The sequence below is a fragment of the Callorhinchus milii genome, unplaced genomic scaffold (genome assembly GCF_018977255.1).
Source record: "Callorhinchus milii isolate IMCB2004 unplaced genomic scaffold, IMCB_Cmil_1.0 Scaffold3, whole genome shotgun sequence".
NCBI classification, from domain to species: Eukaryota; Metazoa; Chordata; class Chondrichthyes; order Chimaeriformes; family Callorhinchidae; genus Callorhinchus; species Callorhinchus milii.
Genome location: NW_024704744.1, coordinates 85796306 through 85802478, shown reverse-complemented (window position 1 = coordinate 85802478; position 6173 = coordinate 85796306). Strand labels below are relative to the sequence as shown.

At 41.1% G+C, this 6173-nt stretch overlaps 1 non-coding gene across 1 annotated transcript; it reads left to right on the top strand.

The window, feature by feature from the left end:
- The first annotated feature begins 1585 nt into the window (after positions 1 to 1585).
- Positions 1586 to 1657, top strand: trnat-ugu. The gene has a single exon. It is a non-coding gene; the product is annotated as a tRNA-Thr (tRNA).
- The last annotated feature ends 4516 nt before the right edge of the window (positions 1658 to 6173 follow it).

Below are 6173 nucleotides of genomic sequence, written 5' to 3'. Positions count from 1 at the left end.
TTCGATTGGATTAGAGAAGCTTGAGACCTCATCTGCACTGCATTAGGATGATAATAGCGTTCTTCATAAGTAACAGAAAAAGAAAAACACTTTTTGTTCTCCCAGCGATCAAATGTAGATTTTTTTTCGAAACAACTGTGACATTTCTGGACCACATCATATATATTAAAGCAGACAAGCACATTTCAGTCGATGGAGTGAATAGCTGCAGGAATCTGCACTCACTTTGAGAGGTTGTTAAGGTGTTATGTGAAGGGAGGGATGAGAGGAAGAACAAAAATAGCAATCCTCGCCAAAGTCAATATGTTAACAACAACAAATTACATTTGTATAGAGCCTTTCACGTCAGAAGGATGTCCCAGTTTTTGAACTCCTTGCACACCATTTGTGGCATGGATCTTTTGATTTTAACATTTGTGCTACATGCACACTGATGCCTTAGTGTTGGTAAAGACATCACTTGGTGTAGCGTAGAGCCATACAGAGCTGGGAGATACCCGGCTCAGTTCCTCCTCTGTGTTAAGTTAGACTGATCTCGGATGTGTTGGTACTTCAGGACTGTGTGATTAGCCTCAGCACCCCTGGGCTAGGGAGAGCGATCTCCCCACTCTTCCCCCCCCCCACCTCCACTCTCCCCCCCTTGCCCCCCTGGAACATCACGCCCATTGAGCCTTCAGATCCATAAGCAGGTTAATGTCACTACCTGGGCGAAGGACAGCTTTGCTCAATTAGCAGATTGAAGTGCACTGGCTATTTGTCGTAAATCTCCCTGGTTCTGCAGTCATTAACATTTAGATTCATTTTGTGCCCTCTGGTAGGTTGGCCTCACACTGAGCTGATGACATGCTCTCAGTGTGACAAACAAACACAGAGGTTCTGCACAGCTGCTGCCATTTTCAGGCTCCTCACTTGGCCCTGGACATCAGGTCCTCTCCTCTCAGCAGGCTCTGCCCTTAATGTTCGCAGGCTGCCCTCGGGGGAAGATTGTGTGACATTTCCTTTACATCCACCTTCTGCTTTCATCACCATCTGATACTCTGAATCCATTCTTTGGCTCCTGCTTCTGCAAGAATATGTCAATCCCTTTCCCTGCAAATTTCTGGGAAACTAACTTTGAACCCAGTTACCAGATTGAACAATAATATCTTTAACCCGACATTGTGGGATTGTGGCTCTGACCAAAGGCTGCCTCATTCTGAGGTGATCTAATGTGACCTGTTTGTTTTAGATTAGCTCTTTAAGCCAACAAGAATTTGTGCAAAACACACTTCATACCAGCCCCAGTCAAGATTCCTGTTGCTGCCAACATCCCACTGTGCTTTTCGGGTGTTTCTCTTGGGTCTAATTTGCAGAATTCCTGTCAAACATCAAGAACTCCACTCTGGAAGTAGTTTGCACTGGAACGGGGTCAGCATGACATACATTTATTTACCAGAAGGAGTCCCCATTTGCAGGGCTTGGATTCCTTATTAAGAACCCAATATTAATAATTTGATTTAAGAGATTAATATTGGATTGAAGGTCATATGTATGACATGCTCAGATCACTTTTATAATAACGGGCTATGGTTTGCTACTTATATGAAGTCCTGTAGCTCAGTGGTTAGAGCACTCGCCTTGTAAGCAAGAGATCTGGGTTCAATTCCCAGCAGGGCGAAACCCTGGGCAAGTTTCCTTACTCTACACGCCTAATAATAATCCCTCAAGAAAACAAAATAATAATAAAATAATTGGTTACTTCAATCCACGACTGTTTGTGGGACACTGCTGTGTGCGATTGGCTGCTGCGTTTCACCCACAAATATACAGTCAATTCACTTTACAGTATATTCTGTGAAGCACTTTGAGACGTCTTGAAGACTTGAAAAGCACTATATCAAATGCAAGGACTATTATTATTATAGGATGATACCTTTGGTCCATTTGTTGAATAATATGTATGATGATAATAATAATAATGCTTGTATTTGATTTAATGTCTTTCACATCATGAAGATGTCTCAACATTCATCACAGGATTTTTACTATAAAGCGTAGAAATTGTGTGTTTTGTAAGCGAATGCTGTAGCCAATTTATGTCCATGTACTGTAATCAATACTGAAAAATAAAATCTCACAAATTCTTATGAAAACACAATGACAGTGAGATCTACATTAGGTCTAAATGCGAGATTTGCAAACGAGAATCAAAATGAAGCTCAGTGTCTGAGCGCAGTTTCAGAGCTTTGATCGAGTCATGTCGCTATTTAAAATTCTTTGAGGAATCTCGCAAATTAAATCCCAATGTATTAAATCCCAAGGTACAGTGTGTTCACAAACTGTACCTCGCCGCTTCCATGATCGCCTTCCCTCACGTGACCTTTGCCACTTATCTATCATTTAATAGGTGTTTGTGGATTTCTACAGAAAAGTATATAAGAAATATGACACTGTATTTAAAACGTTCCTTGCACCTCGTGGATGTTTGGTTCTTTCTGTGTGTCGTCTGAGAATTTCTGGTGGTTTTGTGAGGTTGAATTCCGTTTTGCTGAAACATATTTGTATCCCTCAGAGTCCACATCTGTCTGAAACTCATCCTTTTCTCTACTAAGATCACTTAAGTGGAACATCATGTTCGTGAATACTTTCTGCTGCAGTACGGAAGGTGTGAATAGCGCCAAGTTTTTCAAGTTGACCTGGAGTGTGCAGGAATGCAGCCTTGCCCCATCACTGCTCCTCAAGCTTTCTTTTAAAAAAGATTATTTGCCAGGCATTGCATTCTGCTCTGACTTTAACTCAAAGTGAGGTGAGTTCTATTTCTTTTCAAAAGTTTGTTTTAAACTTTCAAGCAGTGTATATATGATCCATATCCAGGCCAGTAATGCAGACTTGACTATATTGCCAACATGATCAAATGCCTCAAACACATCCACAGGTATAAATGTGCAGATGAGGCTGAAGCTTTTGTGCAGTGCAGGAGGGCTGCGTTGTCAGAGGTGCTGTCCTACTGATTCAAAGTTAAACAGAATTCCTAGTGGCTTGCTCAGGTGGACATTAAAGATCCCATGGGACGAATCATAAGAGATGAGAGTTTCTCCTGGTGTCCCGGCCAACAATCCTTCAAATGAATTTGTTACTCATCTCATGACAAATTGACTGCTATGTTCATCTACAAATACACAATAATTGGATATGACAAGGCACTAAATCAAATGCAAGGATAATTATCAATAATTATTATTGTTAATAATAAAGTGTGCCTGGAACAAGTATAAAAGCAGTAAGATGAAAAGCCATTTCTTCATACAGAGGGTTGTGAGGATGTGAAGCCCGTTGTGCAGAATACTGTAGATTCACGTTTAATTGGAATATTGTATTAATGTAGATCTGCGGGACCTAAGGAAATTGAGGGAAATGGAGAAAAGACAGGAAAATGGTATGAATAAAATCCACCATAATCCAAAAAAATAATAGTCCTTACCTTAGCCCTTCATGTCAGGAGGACGGATCAAAACGTTTCACAGGATATACTGTGACTGTATACTTTGTAGGTGAATAAAATGGCAGAACATGGTCAGGATACTGGTGGGTAGTGGTGGGTAGTGCATTTGAATAGCTTGACTGAGATGTGGTTTAGTGCCTCAGGTACCTTGTAGAACTACGCGTAACTACATGGGTACTTAATGTCTGGGATGCGCCATTTAGTCTCAGAACTACATTTCAATCAGCAATCTGTCAATCTTGTTGAAATGCAGTGGCAGTGATGCTCTGTAACCAGAAAGAAAGCTTGGTTTTATTTTGTTTTGTTGTGTCAGAGAACTTGTTGGAAGAAGGTGGGTTGTCAGCTCCCTGCAACGAGACCTACAGTGATGTTACAGCAAAGTTCAAGCTTTGTTTCTTTCACATATTTCAATGGGTTTGAAACTAATGCCAGTGTCTGGCATTAATAATAATAATAATAATAATCCTTGCATTTGATATAGCGCTTTTCACGTCGGGAGGACGTCCCAAAGCGCTTCACAGAACATACTGTAAAGTGAATTGACTGTATATTTGTGGGCGAACGCGGCAGCCAATTGCGCACAGCAATGTCCCACAAACAGTCGTAGATTGTAAATGACCAATTTATTATTGTTTTTGGTTTTGGAGGGATTATTATTAGGCGTGTGGAGTAAGGAAACTTGCCCAAGGTTTCGCCCTGCCTGGAATTGAACTCAGGTCTCTCACTTGCAAAGCGAGTGCTCTAACCACTGAGCTACAGGACTCCACGTTAGTCTCAAACTCAGTCTGCAGGAGGTAGGTAGTGGATGTGAGAATGTGTAAGATTGTATGAGTGTCTGTATTTGTTTAGATGTTATGGTATGTGTGAGTATGTGAGTGTTTGAGGTGTGTGTGAGGGTAGGTGTGTGTGTGTGTGTGTGTGAGTGAGCGAGGGTATTCATGAGTGTGTGTGTGAGATTGAGTGAGTGTGTTTGTGAGGATGTGTGCATGAGTGAGTGTGTTTGTGAGGGTGTATGTATGCATGAGTGTGTTTGTGAGGGTGTGTATATGGGTGAGTGTGTTTGTGAGGGTGTGTATATGGGTGAGTGTGTTTGTGAGGGTGTGTATATGGGTGAGGTGTTGGTGAGGGTGTACGTATGCATGAATGTGTTTGTGAGGGTGTGTATATGGGTGAGTGTGTTTGTGGGGTGTATATATGGGTGAGGGTGTTTGTGAGGGTGTGTGTATGAGTGAGTATGTTTGTGCAGGTGTGTGTATGGGCGAGGGTGTTTGTAAGGGTATGTGAATGAGTGAGTGTGTTTGTGAGGCTAGGTTGGGAATGAGCAGATCTTATATATCTCCAATTTGTAAACCAAAGCCTGAGGAGGCAAACCTTTACCTTTGTACTGGTAAGCTAGTGGTTAATGTATACATATATAATAATAATTATCCTTGCATTTGACATGTCGTTGAGACATCTCAAAGCACTTCACAGATCATACTGTATGGGTGTGTTGGGCGTGGGATATCAAACTTCATATGCATCACAGGAAAATATTTTCACAGCTAGACTGACGTAGGGGCACAAACATCTGAAAACACCTTGTGGTTTTGAATTTCTGTCAAGTTCTGACGATTATTTGCCTCAAAACAACAGCAGCTGCTGACTGAAGGGCAGCACTGTAGGCTATATCCTAAAACAACCATCACCATCATCATCAATCATCTGTATTTATATTAAGTGTTGACTTGTTTTGCATTAATAATTCACAAGTACTGATTTTTGGCAATCTTGTACAATATATTGTAACAAGACTTCTGCAAGTTTAAACTAATCTCCTGTAAATTGCTTCCTGGACAAGCATAAGATTGGTTCGGATGAAGAAAGGCCCATTTGATAATAATAATAATACTTCTAATAATAATAATCCTCATATAGCGCCTTCTCACGTCATCGAGACATATTAAAGTGCTTCACAGAATATACTGCAAAGTGTAGTGACTGTGTATTTTGTGGGCAAGGCGCAAAATCAAAATTCATCCCTCCAGAATACCCTCCCCACAAAAACAACCAATGTACGGTTGTGTAGTGCTCTTTATTCGGGATAGTGTCTTGGAGCACTGTGGTAGTATCTAGGAGTTACTGTGGATGGTGTCTTGGAGCACTCTGGTTGTGTTTCCAAGTGCTGTAATTAACGTTTTGAAGCGACACACGCTACCACCCTCCCAGAACAGCACCAAGCTGTTTTTTTCTAAATGAGTCCAGCATAAAGAGCATCCTCAGCCACCCACCCTTCCTGCTACCCATTTCAGTTTTTAACTATCCTCTAGGTAAACATTCGCTGATTTTTGTCCTGAATTCTATCCTTTGAAACCTTAAACCTGTATCCTCTTGGTCTGTGATCTATCTGCATCGGGAACACAGAACATGACTGGATACTGTACTCATTTCCAACACTTAAGGGAAGGTTGCTTTTGGAATTTCACACAGATTGGGCAGACTCACCTGTACTGGTAATTTAAAATAATAATTGTTGAATTTGATATAGCGCTTTCATGTTGGGAGGATGTCTCAAAGAGCTTCACAGGATTTGTGTGTAGATGACATACATATTTGGAAGTCTGTCTTAATTGCATACTCTTAAGCATGATGATAGTTTTCCTCCTGTCAGACACCTGGCTGACCAAAGAAAAACCTTTAGAAATGGGGTGAC